We start from the raw sequence: 17,927 nt of genomic DNA on the forward strand, positions 1-17,927 counted from the left end.
CTTGCACTTCAAAAATTCTATGCATTTATTTTATTGTATTTCTAATCAAATCTTAATGTATTTTAATATTGTATTTTTTTCAATCAATGTGAAGCACTTTGGGCTACAATTTCTGTATGAAAGGTGCTATACAAATAAAGTTTATTATTATTATTATTATTATTATTATTATTATTATTATTATTATTATTATTATTTACCAACACAAAGTTCCTTTGGGGATTCACTTATATTAATTTCTTATGCACAAAGACAGAAATAAGACCTCTAACCAAATTTTAGCCGAGTAGAAAAGTTTGGAATTGACATTATTTATATATTATTATGTTATTAGGTTACTGGTTTGGCCCACTTCAGATCAAATTTAGCTGAATGTGGCCCCTGAACTAAAATGAGTTTGACACCCCTGCTGTAAAGGACCGTGAAGGTCACAGTCTGACAGACCTACGAACACCATAAATCAAGTATCACTGCGTCTTTTAATGGAACATGTAGAAGTGCTGATTGTATGGCAAAGGCGGTTGAGCACTGCACATGTCATGGAGCGCACGGCTGAGCCTGATCGGACAATAACATCCTTAAACAAGCGTGTAGTGGATCAGTGCCAGGCTTCTTCTTTCAAACAGAGTTCATCTCTGGCTGAAGGTTCATGTCAGTGAGTTATGTAATGACAGAATGGAGCTTGACAAGCCGGAACATCAAGGTCTGGATGCATACATTTTATGAGCTCAGTCAGAATTTAGTCTGTTATGTGTAGGATTTGTTGAGTTACTTATGGGATCTGACATGGGAATTTAGGGTCGGTAGAAGGATGGGGTGAGGGGGTGGGAGATTATAAATGAAACTTCACCCTGCTCCTTTTCGAATGTTTTCCTTTCTTTTATATAAATCTTTTTGAAGTGGCTATTGACACAGTACTGTGGCACAAAATCAGCCAATCAGCGCCTTCGTCATATCATGTCTAGACCGGTAACGTATATCCCCAAAAGTACCAAGGCAATCAGATAGTGAACAGGCCAGACATTTAGCTTCACAACATATCGGACTGTAACACAAAAGACTTGGGTTCAATTCCCAGTATTAGTAGCATTTCTTTTTTTTTTTTTTTTAAAGATTTTCAAACGGGAGGGGGAGTCAGGCGGGCGCACAGCACTGGTAGGTAAATCTGACATTGAGAGTAGAATCGGAGTGCAGAATTCAACCAGGACCACAGCACACTGCCACATCTTACATGTAGTGCTTTCTGTCTGTTGCTCAGCTTCTTGCGGAAAAAAAAACCTAATCTCACTGAACTAGGATTTGTCAGAAGTGGGATTTGAACCCACGCCTCCAGGGGAGACTGCGACCTAAACGCAGCGCCTTGGACCGCTCGGCCATCCTGACTGCAGAATGTCTGCTGAGAGGCGCTGGTTCAATTCCTGGACTGTGCAAAGGCTTTCCAAACGTTAATAATAATTTGTTCAAGATACTGTATGGAGTAACACATTTAAACAAACTCATAAATATTTCTGAGAGTTGTAGCACCTATCAGTGCTTAGTAATGCACACACACATTTCACTGCTGGTAATGGTAACAGCATTGTAACATTTCAAATACTAATTAATTAGATCACCTGTTACTGGGAAACAATAACGGCGCTATTTTTAAAGCTGTTATTCCCAATACTGCTAGTTATAAAGGGGCATATATATGTTTAGCTAGTACAAGTAAATGAATATTTGCCATTTGAGGCATAGAATGAACAAACAACAATTTCAGTTAATGCCTTCTGTCTGAAGTTCAGTTTGTGGAAAAAAACATAACTCTCACTGAACTTTGTCAGAAGTGGGATTTGAACCCACACCTCCAGGAAAGACTGCAACCAGAACGCAGCACCTTGGACCACTTGGCCATCCTGACTTCCAAACATCTGCTGAGAGGCACTGGTTCAATTCCCGGCCTGTGCAAAGGCTTTCCAGATGTTAACTAGAAGCACTCGGAGAGCGCAGACCTCTGCCAAGGCTGATCAGTGGCCCCCCCACACCAAGGAGGTTATGTTTTTGCTTGTTTGTTTGTTTGTTTGTTTGTTTGTTTGTTTGTTTGTCTGTCCGTTAGTGTGCAACATAACTCAAAAAGTTATGGACAGATTTTGATGAAATTTTCAGGGTTTGTTGGAAATGGGCCCCCCCGTGGGCCCCCCCCACCCCAATCACCACCAAAATTTAATCATTTCTTCCTTATCCCATTTCCAACAAACCCTGAAAATTTCATCAAAATCTGTCCATAACTTTTTGAGTTATGTTGCACACTAACGGACAGACAAACAAACAAACAAACAAACAAACAAACCCTGGCAAAAACATAACCTCCTTGGCGGAGGTAATAATACTGTTTGTTCAAGATACTGTACAGAGTAACACATTTAAAACAAGAAAAGCACTCGGAGAGTGCAGATCTCCGCCAAGACGGATCTGTCCCCCCGATCACCAAAAAAATTTAATCATTTCTTCCTTGTGCCAGTATTAACATTTCCTGAAAATTTAATGCAAATCCGTCCATAACTTTTTGAGTTATCTTGCTAACAAACGCGCAAACAAATGCGCAAACACACAAAGCAAAGTGATCACAATACCTGCTGGCAGAGGTAACAAACTCATAAATATTTCTGAGAGTTGTAGCACCTATCAGTGCTTAGTAATGCACCACATTTCACTGCTGGTAATGGTAACAGCATTGTAACATTTCAAAAACTAATTAATTAGATCACCTGTTACTGGAAAACAATAACGGCATTATTTTTAACACCGTTATTCCCAATACTGCTAGTTATAAAGGGGTATATGTATGTTTAGCTAGTACAAGTTAATGAATATTTGCCGTCTGAGGTATAGAATGAACAAACAACAATTTCAGTTTCTGCCTTCTGTCTGAAGTTCAGCTAGTTGTGCCTGTTTGTGGAAAAACCACCACCCTCACTGAACTAGGGCTTTGTCAGAAGTGGGATTTGAACCCACGCCTCCAGAGGATTGCGACCTGAACGCAGCACCTTGGACTGCTCGGCCATCCTGACTTCAGAATGTCTGCTGAGAGGCACTGGTTAAATTCCCAGCCTGTGAAAAGGCTTTCCAGATATTAATAATACTGTTTGTTCAAGATATTTTATGGAGTAAACACATTTAAAACAAACTCATAAATATTTCTTACAGTTGTAGCTGCAGTCCAAAACTCTCAAAAACCGAACTCTGAAATGATTTCTATGTAGTGGATAGTCACTTTAATACAGTGTTGCCAGATGTACAATCACCCTCTGTACGATGTACAATCAGTAATTCCAAAAATCCCATAATATACGATAATATGACCCCTTCAAAACATGGCTATTAGCAAACACAAACAGGATACATCCTGCACTGCGCCTGATGTTGAACATTGTCTCACGTGCCTCTTTACAGTCAATCAATGCACGACATGGCACGGCAACACAAAACATAAACAACAATGGACAATAAACAGGTCAGCCATAAAGCATCATGTACGGACCTAATTTACATTAAGGTTTTACCTTAGGTCAAATGTTGTTATTTGAAAGAACTCATGATTGTGATTTTTGATCCTAAAAGTTTATGATGGTTTCAGCAGCTCAAGTAAAGTGTTGTTTGAAGGGACGCATGATTTTCATTTTTGATTTAGAAAGTGTGTTTTGAACACAAAATAACTGTAAAAGAGCTTTTTTTCAGTAAGTTCTTCAATTAATAGTATTTTTGTCGTTTAAGTGGATTGACTTATTTTTATTCATAATGTATAAACAGATTAAGTCTAAAAATATTGATGATACAGGACCTTGATACATAATGATTCAGATGATGGTTCAATCTGACAGATATTCTGGTCTGTTCAGCGCAGGGGCTCATCCTCCTCCACGGGGGGGGGGCGCTGTTCTGCCACTGACAGTGCTGTTAGTTTATTTAAAGGTCAAACTGCATTATAAAACATACTATACACCGTCTGTGGTCATGTTTTACTGAAGCAGATTGTCCTGAGCAACATCAATTTGGTATGTATGATCATTTTCCTCAAGACACAATCATTTTAAGCTTCTGATACAATAATTTGTCATTTCCCATCTGGCAACACTGCTCTAATATCTCACCTCAGACGTTTTTGCCACCTCTCGTCTCTACTCAGATTCATCACATTTCTTGGTCTTTCAGAAGTAAACATCACAAGTGTTGGTGGTTCAGATGTGTAACTCTTGTCTAACATTAATTATTTTAATAATATAATTCAAATAGTGCTGCAGTTATCATTCATTTTCATTATCTCTGTATATGTTGTTTTGACCTATGACCCTAATGGCATATGTGTATAAATAGGTTACACTGAAAGGTGAGCAGGAGTGTAGCCATAAACCCTCATCACAAGTTTCTATTCAATACAATTTTGTGAATATTTTTCTGTAAGTAAAGAGGTAGCTGCATTGGCTGGGAATCAGACCCAGGTCTTCCACATGGCAGGCGAGAATTCTACCACTGAACCAAAAAGGTTAGGCTTACATTCATCGTATTTCATGAGCTCAGTTGTATAACTCTTGTCTGACATGAAGCATTTTACTAATGCCGCATTTCCACTACGTGGAACCAGCTCGACTCGGCTCGGCTCGGCTCAACTCAGTATTCCTGGAGACTGTTTCCATTACAAGATATTACCAGCTTTACAGTACCTGGACGTCATAGCGATGCGGCACGTTACTTCCATGTCATCTGCTCAGAGAGTTGCTGAAAACTCGCTTGTTGCGTGTTGTCTCGTCTGAATTTTTACGTCGGCCACCAAAGACTGAATCTCCTCGACCGACCATGGTTTAGTTTTGGGCTGTTATCATGTGGATTAACGTATCGCTATATTTACTGTCCACTTTCGCATTTGTTTTTTGTAAAACGGCGGGCCACAGAGACAACTCTCTGACCAATCAGTGGTCTGCAGTGTTTACACGTCACCTTTTAGTATCTGGTCCCAAGTCCTGGAACCTCGGCGGAGGTGATACCAAAAAAGTAGTACCGGGTACCAGATTCCAGGTCCTTTTTTGTAATGGAAACACATAAAGGCCAAGCCGAGTCGAGCCGATACCACGCAGTGGAAACGGGGCATAATGCTGTCCAAATAGTGCTGCAGTTATCATTTATTTTCATTTTCTCTTCATATGCTGTTGTAACCTATAACCCAAATGGAATATGTGTATGAATAGGTTACACTGAAAGGTGAGCAGGAGAGTAGCTACAGAATGTCATTAGAAGTTTCTATGCATGTTCATGTTTATTTATTTATTTTATTTTACATTTGTTTAACTAGGAAGTCCCATTGAGATTAGAAATCTCTTTTGCAAGGGAGACCTGGCCAAGGTAGCAGCCATACAAAGTCCAAACAATACAAAATAAATATAGACAATGGTCAATTTTTGAAATATGTAGCCCAGTCCATCTGGCACCAACAACCACACCACATTCAAAGTCTCTTGAATCACCTTTGTTCCTCATTCTGATGCTCAGTTTGAACTTCAGTACATCATCTTGAACATGTCTACATGCCTAAAAGCACTGATTTGTTACCATCTGATTTGTCTAGTAGATATTTATACAATTAAGCTGCTGAACAAATGTACCCCATACGGTACCTAAAACTAACTGGAAGTACAGAGACTGAGCACAGAGTCTAAAGGTCCTGTGAGGACTTTCTACGTGATCAATATCCAGCCACTACTGTGTACTCACTACCAATACAAGCACTGTCCGTAGTGTTTAGTCAATGATTATGGACACAAAGGGTTAACAGTTGGTCTCTGCTACAAGTCCTGCCTCTACCCTGAATATCGCTCTCTGATTGGCTCTGCCGGTTTCTCACTAACATACATGTAATTGGCCTTCCTCACTGTCACTCCATCTGCTTGTAAAAGCTACTTGTAACCTGCTTGTTGGACAGGACAGGAGGCAGTGCATGGATCTGTAACTGCCAGTGGAAGTTATCAACATGTTTGGCATTTTTTCTGCCTGGGTCACGTCAGTGGTGTCATTTACATTTACATTTGTAATTGTGTCTGTTTGTGTGTATGCATGCACGTGCGTTTGTGTGTGTGCTTGCTAATTAGGATGTAAAGGATGTCAAAGAAAAGAAACTGGACATAAGACATTTCTTTAGGAGTCAAACTGTAAGTGACTTCAAAGGTATAGAACTGTAGAAGCTCAACAATACAGATATTAAATAAAAGACAATATTTAATGCCAATGAGATACACCTTTTTAGTTATTTTTACTTAATATTTTCATGTATCTGTACGGAAGACAGCAACTGTTAAAAAACATTTTAAAAATTTGTGGGGAAAATACAATAAAACCACAGATACTAGATCCCCATGTCATTTTATCCCTATTTTTGGGGAATAAATTACATGTAATATTTGAAAATAAATGCCTTTTTTGCTCCGGCAATAACTGTACCATCAAATTCTATGGTCATTGTATCCCCAATCTGTTCATATGTCATGCATCAACATATTTTTGTCTGGTGACAGACAGTAGAGAAGCTAGAGGAGGTAGAGGTGGAGAAGCTGGAGGAGAGGCTGGAAATTCACAGGTGAGGTTAAATAATGATGGATATGTTAGTCATGAGATTGAGCATTGTGACAAATGTTAGTGTGACAATGATCTGAATAACAATGCTTCACCCATGTGGCTTTAAAATCAGAACATTACATCAAGTCTGGTGTTCTAACAGGTCTCATCATGTATTACTAGTGTGTATGTGTTTACAGTAGTTGCTATAGAGTGGTCAAATTTATACTGTGGTTTATTCCTAAGGAAACTGATCCACCTGGAGAGAGCAGCAGGGAGAGTGGCAGTAATCAGGAAGATATTCTGGACTAGTCAAACCAGCCTGACCCAAATTACATTCCAGTTCCACAGGTACCAAACAGGATCCTCCATTTTCAAGAGAGTTGGTTCAAGCAGTATCCATGGCTGCACTATAGCCCCTCCATCAAGGGTGTTCTCTGTTTTCACTGAGTGAAAACATACACTATAAAGAAAAGCACACCGTCCAAAAAAAGCAGACCCTGCCTTTTCCCCAAAGGAATTCATTAATTAGAAAAATGCACTTGCCAGTTTTTAGGAGCATCAGAATAGCAAATCCCACCATCATGCCATGAGAGTTAGTGCTCAAGAGGGAACCCCAATAGAGTCACAATTCTCAAGTGCTTGGACACAACAACAAGAGGATGCTAGGCACTGCCTGCAACATATTGTGGGATCAGTACAGTACGTTACCAGGCAGGGCATAGCACTGCGAGGCCATGAGACACAAAATGGCAATCCATTTCAGCTTTTGAAATTCAAAGGTAAGGATGTTATACATCTCTGCACTTGGCCTGCTCGCTGTCATGACTATACCTCGCCTCAAGTGCAAAATCAGATTTTGAAAATGCTAGAAAACTGTATTGTCAGGGATATTGCACAGTCCATTCATTTGCTATCAGTTTTGCAGTACTCATTCATTATTGATGGCGCACAAGATGTCTCAGGAACAGAGCAAGAGTCTATTTGTTTAACATATGTGGACCATGACCTGGTACCACAGGAGGGTTTTAACGGATTGTAAGAGGTCCCTGGTACCACTGGAGTTGAGATTGCAAAAATTATTGAGGCTCAACACCTCCATGTCTGGGTTAAGAGCCCAGGCATATGATGGTACTGCGAATATGTCAGGCAGATATTCTGGAGCACAAGCAGAACTTAAGAGACAACAACCACTGGAGTCAGGTGACGCACTTGGCGAGTATGGCTGCTGGAGAACCGGCTGCTCCTACCCCCGTGAATATCTTCTTTTTAAATGCAACAGAGTCCTGGACTTTGTGCTACAATATTTGCGATAAGTGCCTTTCCACTGTTACTATGCTGAACGTCACCAGAAACTCCGCCAAACCCAGCTCTGGGGAGAGGGGAGTAAAATGTGTGAAGCAGCTAGTGCTAACCAAGCTAGCCAGAGGGCCTCGCCACTACGGGACAACGGCGATATTGAAGAGATGGGGGCTGTGGTGAGACACTTCCCCGGGGAGATGGTAAAGGAACTGGCCCGGCTTTCAGCTCTAATAGTGGAAAACTCGGACAGCCATGACAAGAAACTGGAGGAAATATGGATTAGCACGAGCACATCGTTTGTGCATTGTGGGGCACACTGTCTTAACCTGATCACACAGTCTGCATGCAGAGCCAGTCCCCTGATAAATGATGCCTTGCAGTGGATGCATGACCTTGGGAAATTAAGCAAACAATCTGAAAAATTCAAGAACATATTTTCACAGCAGTACGTTCAGAAGGACCATTAAAGTCACTCAGACCACTTTGCCCAAACAGGGGGAGGAAAAGCTATCACAGCAGTGCTGTCTCAGTATGAACATGTTTTTCGCAGCTTGGAGGAGATGGCATCAAGAGGGTCAACACAGGCATGAGAGAAAATGGTCTGCAAGGGAAGTTTGAGGAAGGGAAAACTGTACTCGGACTTTGGCATTAGAAGTGATAGAGGAGCTGAAGTGTCTGAGCACATCCCTGCAAAAAAGGACTGAAACTGTTGCAAGTGCCATAGAGTGTGTCAGATCTACTGTGCATGGCAAAAGAAGTGAGGAGAGCTTTCATGAGGTTTTTGAGAAAGCAGTGGCAATGGTTGACTCCCTTGGGATTGAACCCGTTCAGGTTCTTCACCAAAGAAAGCCACCAAAATGGTACAGGTGAGCCAGCACACTCCCAGGTCAGCTGAGGAGCATTATAGAACAGAGTTCTATAAAATGTTAGATAATGTACATATTCAGTTTGAGGAGAGGTTCAACCAACCAGATCTAGATGTCTTGCAGAAGCTGGAGAAACTCTCCTGACTGGAGAAGTGAAGGACATTGTTGATCAATACCCAAGAGCTGAACAGGGTCAGATTAAAGGTCCAAGTAGCCATGTTTAAGTCCAAATACATTTTCAAATCTAGTGCTGAAGTGGCTGACATATTGAGAGGTTTGACAGTTGAAGTGAGATGCTTGTTTGATCAAGCTGAATCCCTTGTCAGGCTGCTTTTAGTCATCCCAGTTTCATCAGCTGAGGCTGATAGAAGTTTCAGTGCTCTGAGGAGACTTAAAACATGGCTTAGAACCACCGTGACACAAGTAAGACTGAACAATCTTGCTGTGTGCCATGTCCATCTGACAGGAATCTGCCAACAGTTCATTTCTGTTACAGACCTGCATAGGCATGTGTTTGGTTGTTTCAAATAGGAACAACCAGTGGATACTAATCTGTTTGTATTTGAGTATTAGTGACAAACCATTCATATATATACATATATACAGCCCTGCACTACAGAGTAAACATGAGAACTCTACCAAGTTGCCTCCTTGTCTTTCAATAGTTGCTTTAATTCATAACATTGCAGAATGCATTCAATTCTTCTATTCTCTTTAGATATTCACATATGCATAATAAACATATCAATTATGGAATTTCTTTCTGACTATGATTGTTTGTTTGATCAGCTCTACATGACGTGAAATTATGATTGCAAATGCAAAAAAAACCCCATCAACTTTCAGGAATGCTGCCTTGGAGCACTTTTGTGTCCCCACCCATCAAAATCACACCTACTCCCTTGGAATGACCAAACAAAAATTTTAAGTATTACTTTATCTGAAGCTCAGTTCACAAAAAAAGTACCAAACTCACCGAACTAGGGATTTGAACCCACACCGCTACGAGAAACTGCGACCTGAACGCAGCACCAATAGCAGACAGAGGAGGTAGCGGTTCACTTTCAGATTCACTACAGAACACAAACACCTATGGACCGAACATATTTTAAAAAATACAAGTAAAAACGGTTTTGTGTGGCAGGGCACCTTTAACATCTCACCTCCTCTCTACTCACATTCATCACATTTCTTGAGCTCAATTGTATAACTCTTGTCTGACATGAAGCATTTTAATAATATAATTCAGTATAATTCTGCAGTTATCATTTATTTTCATATTTCTCAATAAGCTGTTGTAACCTTTAACCCAAATTGAATATGTGTATAAACAGGTTAGACTGAAAGGTGAGCAGGAGTGTAGGTAAAGAACATCATTAGAAGTTTCTATGCATCACAAGTTCATTTTATATTTTCCTGTAATTAAAGAGCTGCATTGGCCAGGAATCGGACCTGGGTCTCCTGCACGGCAGGTGAGAATTCTACCATTGAACCACCAATGCTTACAGAAGATACTTGATGACATCATCAGATAACTGTGTACATTATTTCCCTCTTTTTCACTATCCCACAGTCGGTGCTTTCCAAACTTGTAGAAAAAGTCATGCAGGTACAAGACCCTCTGTGTAATCCCATGGATGGTTGTACATGAACATCCAGTAGATGGTACATTTTTGAAACACATAGACCAATCCATCTGGCAAAACAACCATACCACATTCGAAGTCCCTTGAATCACCTTTGTTCCTCATTCTGATACTCAGTTTGAACTTCAGTAGATCATCTTGAACATGTCTACATGCCTGAAAGCACTGATTTGTTGGAATGTGATTTGTTTAGTAGATGTTTCTACTATCAATCTGCTGAACACATGGACCTCATACAGAACCTAAAACTAAGTGGAAGTACAGAGATTGAGCACAGAGAATAAGCAAAGAAAACTGCCTAAGCAGTGGAGCTAGTTAGAAAGGGGTATATGTATGTTTAGCTAGTACCAGTACATGAGTATTTGCCGTCTGAGGCATAGAATGAACAGACAACAATTTGAGGTACTCCTTTCTACCTGAAGCTCAGTTTGTTGCTATTATTTGCGATAAAACATCTCGATGAATTAAGGATTTGACAGAATTGGGATTCAAACCCACGCCTACAGGGGAGACTGCAACCCTCACGCAGCACCTTAGACCGCTGGGCCATTCTGACTTCCAAAGATAGTTGAAGAGGTGCTGGTTCAATTCCTGGCATGTGCAAAGGCTTTCCAAGTGTTAAAAAGGACTCATTTATGCTCTATGTTAAAGATGCAGACGGATTCTGTCTGTTTGCCGAGAGCTTGCGGATGCAAACCCAGATGGAGAATACAGATAAGTACCACCGGGAACCACAGGGGGCAGTGTTGTCTACTGTTTACAAAAAAAAACACCAGTCTCACTGAATTAAGGATTTGACAGAAGTGGGATTCAAACCCACGCCTCCAGAGAAGACTGCAACCTGAACATAGTGCCTTGGAGCGTTTGGTCATCCTGACTTCACAAGATGGGCTAAGAGGCTCTGGTTCAGTTCCTGGCATGTGTGTTTATGCTCTAGGTTAAAAATGCATCTTGAACATGTCTACATGCTTAAAAGCACTAATTTGTTACCATCTTATTTGTCTTGTAGATATTTCTACTATCAAGCTGCTGAACAAATGGACCTCATACAGAACCTAAACCTAATGGGAAGTACAGAGATTGAGCACAGAAAATAAAGCTGCGTATGACTTTCATCACCAATTTTTCATCAAATCTGTAAAACCGGAGTCATAGCTTAAGTATCACGAATCTGTAAGTCTTTCTGAATTTCTTCCCTCATGGTGAACAATTTCGAAGTGTACTCCACCATAAACACTCCATTTGTCTACAAACATACGCAGCTTTAAGCAAAGAAAACTGCCTAAACAGAGGAGCTAGTCATAAAGGCGTATGTGTATGTTTAGCTAGCACAAATAAGTATTCGCCATCTGAGCAGTAGAATGAAGTTCTGATACAGCTTCTGTCTGAAGCTCAGTTTGTTGCTACTGTGCGTAAATAAACAACCTCACTGCATGAGTGCTCTGTCAGAAGTGGGATTTGAACCCACGCCTCCAGTGGAGACTGCGACCTGAACGCAGCGCCTTGGACCGCTCGGCCATTCTGACTTCAGAATGTCTTCTAAGAGGTGCTGGTTCAATTTCTGGCCTGTGCAAAAGCCTTCCAGATGTTGATAAAAGTATTTGTTCAAGATATTTTATGAAGTAACAAATTTAGTGTCTAATGCTGAGTTTCCACTCTGTGGAACTGGCTTGGCTCAGCTCGGCTCAACTCGGGTACCAGGTCTTATTCCTGGAGACCACTTCCATTACAGGACACTACCGACTTTAGAGTACCAGGACGTTATAGCGATGCAGCACCTTACTTCTGTGTCGTCTGTTCAGAGAGTTGCTAATAAATTCGCTCGTTGCGTGTTGGCTTGTCAAACTCATACTGAATTTTTGCGTCAGCCACCAAAGACTGAATCTCCTCGACCGACTATGGTGTAGCTGTCATCATGTGGATTAACCTATCGCTATATTTACTGTAAACTTCCACAACTGTTTCTTGTAAAACGGCGGGTCACAGAGACAACTCTCTGACCAATCGGTGGTCTGCAGTGTTTACACATTCCGTTTTAATATCTGTTCCCCAGTCTTGGAACCTCAGCGGAGGTGATACCAAAAAACTAGTACCAGGTACCAGATTCCAGGACCTTTTTCATAATGGAAATGCAAAAAGGCAGAGTCGAGTCAAGTCGAGTTGAGCCGGTACCACGTAGTGGAAACGCGGCATTAGTGTAATACTAGTTTCTTATAGAAATGATAAACTTATTTAGTCCAAAATTAAGTCTTGTAAAGAAGAATTATCGCTAAATATTAAAGCTATACCTATGGATCTTGCCTGTCGTACAGCACTTAGTAAAAATTTGAACATGAACAACCCACCTCCCACCAAAACCCTGCCCGCTTCCCCCTGCTTAAAAGCTCTGACTCTCCCTTACTCCCCTGATGCACGCGGTGGGAGGTGGGGGTAGAGGTGGAGGTGTCATGGTCTGCTCTGGCGTGGCTGTGGACCCCTCCCTCAGCAATCAGACACACCATCATCCACCTGCTGGACTCCTTTATCATTAGGAGACCCTGTATTTAAGGGTCTGGTCTGGGGATCATTGTGTTCACTTCACCTCATCACCGACAATAAAGGCTCCACAGAGTCGATCGTACTGTGAGCGGTGCAGACTCTGCATGCACTGTCTGCAGACATTTGAGGTTTTATAGTCCATACACTGATCATCCTACATTGTGTGACACCGAGTACATGTACGCCGAGTCTGTGCGGTCGTAAAAATTGAGCTTTGCGCGATGTGTCTGCGGAGTCAAATACACCCGACTCTGTGGGGGCTTTAACCTTTAGGGGTCTGAGCCTATTTTGGCCGTTTTTGAGTACTTTTGATTTCGCCTTTATATACTATATAAACAAATGTTTACTTTAGCCATGTTTGGTATCTTTTTTTTTTCAACACAACTTTATTTATCTCATCTATCTATTATTTGTCCACTTTAACCTACTATATCAACACAAAAGGCCAGAAAACACAAAAAATATAAAATCCGATTTGAAAAGTTTATATACTTTATTGCACAAACAACACAAAGATGCTTAACAAACCTTTTCAAAGACTTTAAAAGTGAATATTGGTTCCAAATATTAGGCACATAAAATCAAAATTGTAAAAGCAAGTGACGAGAAGTGACAGACCGTGAAGTTCCATATGGTGCCATTAGCGAAAATTGCTAGAGTGAAACAAATCGCTTTCGTATCAATCTGACATTTACAAAGACGAAAATGAAGGGAATTTATCCATAATTTTTTTTACAAATTTTAGTTAGTTTTGTAAGCACACAATACAGTTTCAGTTAGTTATCATTTTTTTCTTTTAACTACAGTTTTTATTTGTTCCAGTTAACGAAAAAATTTTTTCAATTCTAGTTTTCGTCATTTCGTTAGTTTTCGTTAACGATAACAACCTTGCTCTGAACCTCATGAAATTACAACTTTAAACTGAAACCTTTGTATGCAGTTGTACTGCTGCTCAGACACTTCTCGTCAAAACAGAACCTTATAACCATATTTTTAATAATAGAAATGTTTAAAAAATATAAGTAGGCAAAGACATGCACAAACTTTTTTTGACACCGACGTTAAAACCCTGCACACATTCCAAATCACGGTCTGCAACCATGAAACCAAAGCCCATATCTGTGGTGTCTACAGTAATGGAATTCCTGCCTGTAAATTCAGCTGCCTGCTGTTCATTTACATAGACTGTGAAAATGACCTCAAAATGACAAAAATCATTGTCAGCTGTGGAGATAGACTAGTGACGGCTGCACACTACATTGGTCACAAAGCGACGGCGGTGCGAGAGGCTGCCTTTCCAGTACCGTGAAGCCCATGAAGATTAATCTCATGCCTGTTTATCGATGCAAAACATGTCTGCATTCAAAAGCCCAGATCTGAGAGCAAATCCATCATCACATGAAAGGCTGCTCCACCTCTGCTGAGATACTGATACCAGCACACATCTTCCTCTAACACACACACACACACACACACACACACACACACACACACACTTGTTAGCATTCTCTTCTGTGTCCCACCTACTGACATTGCTATTGATTACAGTGGGGGACCTTAATGACCCTGAACCACCATAAATGCAGTTTTTTTCCTTCCCAGGGGAGTCTGTAAACCTCAGTATCTATGTCCAATAAGACAAATACTTAAACACCGCACCAACTTGTACGCTGAAAGCCATTTTTACACCTATTAAGTAGGGGTGTGTATTGGCAAGAATCTGGCGATACAGTACAAATCACAATACTAGGATCGTGATAGGATATATCACAGTATATCACGATACTGTTAAAAAGGCCATTTTTTATTGGTTTTCTTTCTTTATTACATTATTTCCTGGAAGAATGGAATTACACCAGAAATATGCACAAATACTAAACACATTTTTATTTGAGCACAAGATCTACTGCTATATCACAAAATGCTCCTGTAAAAACTGAAATGATGTTTCACAGACATTACAGTTTAAGATCCTGCTCAAAAGTTCATATTATATTAGTTCATAATTAACATCATAACATTATTTTTGTGCAATCCCAACAAAGGAAATAGCATTATTTAATAAAAGATTGTTAAATAATAATAAATACAAATTCTAGATGGTTTCAGATGAATAAACTCTCTCTCAATACCCAAAAATCTAATTTTATCATATTTTGTAACAAAAATAAGAAGTATAACAAGGAAAACAACAAAATATTCATAGATAACTTTGACATAACCCAGGTTTCTTACATTAAATTTTTAGATGTTATTGTAGATGAAAAATTGAGTTGGAAATCCCATTTTGATCTTGTCTATAAAAAAATTCATTAAGTCAATTGGCATTTTGAACAGAGTCCGTTCAATAATAAATCATTCCTGTTTCTTGATTTTTTATTATTGCTTAATTTATCCTTACATTATTTATTGCAGTACTGTTTGGGTGGCAACCTGTCCCACATATCTCAATAAGATTCTCCTAATTCAAAACAAATTTTTAAGAATGATCAGCTTTTCTAACACACTCGACTCATGTGTTCCTCTTTTCCAAAAATTCAAACTTCTCCCAGTTTTTGATGTGAACGTTTACCAGACCTGTGTCTTCATGTACAAATATGTTCACTTAACTCATATTTGTCACAAAGTTTTTCAGAATTTCTTTATGTTGTCTTCTGTTATTCACAACTATTCCACACGATATTCAAGCAAATTTTACCTTCTGTACTGTCGAACTTCTGTCAGTCAGTATTCTTTGAAATACCGTGGACCAAATCTGTGGAATAATCTATGGCCAGAACTTCAATCAACATCTTCTTTATCATTGTTTAAAAATCATCTGAAAAGGACTTTAATTCATGAAAAAATGTAAGGCTGTATATCATTTGATTTGTATTTGATGATTTGTAATGTGATTAATGTTTTTATTGTTTTTACTTTAGTTTATTAATTCAGTTATATTGTATTTTTTAATTCTTTTTTTCTTTTGTATTGTTCATTTCTGGGGAGGTATTCATATAAGCCTCTTTTGGCTTCTAACCTCTCCTGCACAGTAATGTTACTTGTTTGAATGTTGTTGTTTTTTTTTTTCTTTCTTGCTGTTTTATGATGTGCAAATATAAACAAAAAAGAAAAAACAAAAAAAAATAAAATGAACCTCTACAGTAGGGGTGTAAGAAAATATTGGTTCTGCAATATATCTGCATTTGAATATCTATCTATCTATCTATCTATCTATCTATCTATCTATCTATCTATCTATCTATCTATCTATCTATCTATCTATCTATCTATCTATCTATCTATCTATCTATCTATCTACATACATACACATACACATACACATGGATACATATACACATATACACATCCACATTTGTTATATTAATCCTTGGTTTGTTCCTTTCCTTGTTCCTTTGTTTGAGTTACCATGTGGCGTGGCCAAGGGTGGAGCAGCATTATATACCGTAGCCACCTCAACAGGAGAAACTATGGGCTGTGTTGTCATGGGGGGATTTAATGTTATCAAAGCTTCAGCTGTATTTAGTAATAGTTAGTTTCCATTTTGTTTCCCCTTTTTTGTTTAATGGTTTGGCCAAGCCACTATCTATGTTCCCCCTCGGTCTCATTTTGTTAGGTCAGTTTTTGTCAGTTTGTTTGATGCATCAGGTCTTGTTCTCAGCCTTAGTTGCTATTATTTTTGAGTATAGTTCTATTATGTTGACCCAGTCCTGCACAGGTCCACTTTTCCCAACCCGCACCCGCTCGTACCCACAAAACTGATGACCACAACCCAACCTGCTACCTGCATTTTTTTTCATCATACCCAGTTACTGGTATTGGTATCGGTGCATTCCTACCTGGAGGCATTTATTAAAATATGAGGTGAGAAAATTTGTAAAAACTGCGGAAAAATTCAAAATGTCAGACTTTCTGTTGGTCTCGCATCATGGATATGGATAGGTACCAAACCCCAGTATTTAACAGGATTAAAGACTGGAAAATGGGATAAACTCTGAAGTTATTAGTTTTCCAAATGGTACCGGAGAAAGAAAATATGTATGTTACAGCAACATAACAGTTGTTTGGCTGATTTTCTCACTGACTCTGTCTCTGATACAGGCTTTGGTCTGTGATGCAATTTTGCATCCAGATGAGAGTCCTGGGTTCAGGGGTTGGAGGGGTTGGAGGGGTTGGAGGGGTGGACCAGCTCTCTGTCACACTCTGCAGCTTTGAGCAGCTCCAACACACAGACATCCTCCAGACAGCAGCCGGTGTACACTGGAGGAATAATCTGAAAAGCAAACACTTCAGTCGTGGACAGACGTACCAGTGTTTTACATATTTGTGCAGAAAGAGGACCGAGCAAATACAGGAGAAGAAATGCACAATGTGATGTTTAGCTCCCAGTTCATTTGTATCCTCTGTACATGTTACATCCATATAACCAGGTCAATCCTCATTTAGATTAAGACATCTTTTTCAACGATGACACTAGCGCTGACATACTGACAACCAATTACGACCCATCACACAACTTCCATACTTCACAAATAAAACATAATGTGTAGTTATATACAAGAAAAGACCGACATAAATAAAGTAAAAGTTCAAGAATGATTTCAGTGACAGTCACACTGACCAAGAGTATTATTTTTCTGATCCTTTATGACAGACTTCAATTCTGTGAAAGTAATGAGTACTGACAGTTTTGGGTCCTTCTGTAAATCACTCCATTGTGAAGCGGTAGAAAATCGAAACTCTTTTTTACCCGACTCAGTTCTGAGTCTGGGAACCATTATTTGTAGGATGTTCTGAGAATACAGACCATATTGCTTTTGGTTTTAAGAAACAATGAAAGCATCTCACTATTTGAATGTCAACTAGGCCTGGGCCACATAGAAAAAAACTCATATCACAATAATTTTTTTATATTAGGGGTGGGAATCTTAGTATCTCATGATTCGATTGAATTCTGATTTTTGGGGCTACAATTCGATTCAAAATCGATTTT

General features: G+C 39.5%; 3 non-coding genes across 3 annotated transcripts; all 3 read right to left on the reverse strand.

Annotated features, from left to right (window-relative positions):
* Positions 1 to 1,300: 1,300 nt before the first annotated feature.
* On the reverse strand, positions 1,301 to 1,383 carry trnal-uag (transfer RNA leucine (anticodon UAG)). The gene has a single exon. It is a non-coding gene; the product is annotated as a tRNA-Leu (tRNA).
* Positions 1,384 to 1,817: 434 nt separating this feature from the next.
* On the reverse strand, positions 1,818 to 1,900 carry trnaq-cug (transfer RNA glutamine (anticodon CUG)). Its single transcript has one exon. It is a non-coding gene; the product is annotated as a tRNA-Gln (tRNA).
* Positions 1,901 to 11,839: 9,939 nt separating this feature from the next.
* On the reverse strand, positions 11,840 to 11,922 carry trnal-cag (transfer RNA leucine (anticodon CAG)). Its single transcript has one exon. It is a non-coding gene; the product is annotated as a tRNA-Leu (tRNA).
* Between the last annotated feature and the right edge of the window lie 6,005 nt (positions 11,923 to 17,927).

This window comes from Sphaeramia orbicularis, chromosome 8, assembly GCF_902148855.1.
Source record: "Sphaeramia orbicularis chromosome 8, fSphaOr1.1, whole genome shotgun sequence".
Taxonomy (NCBI): Eukaryota; Metazoa; Chordata; class Actinopteri; order Kurtiformes; family Apogonidae; genus Sphaeramia; species Sphaeramia orbicularis.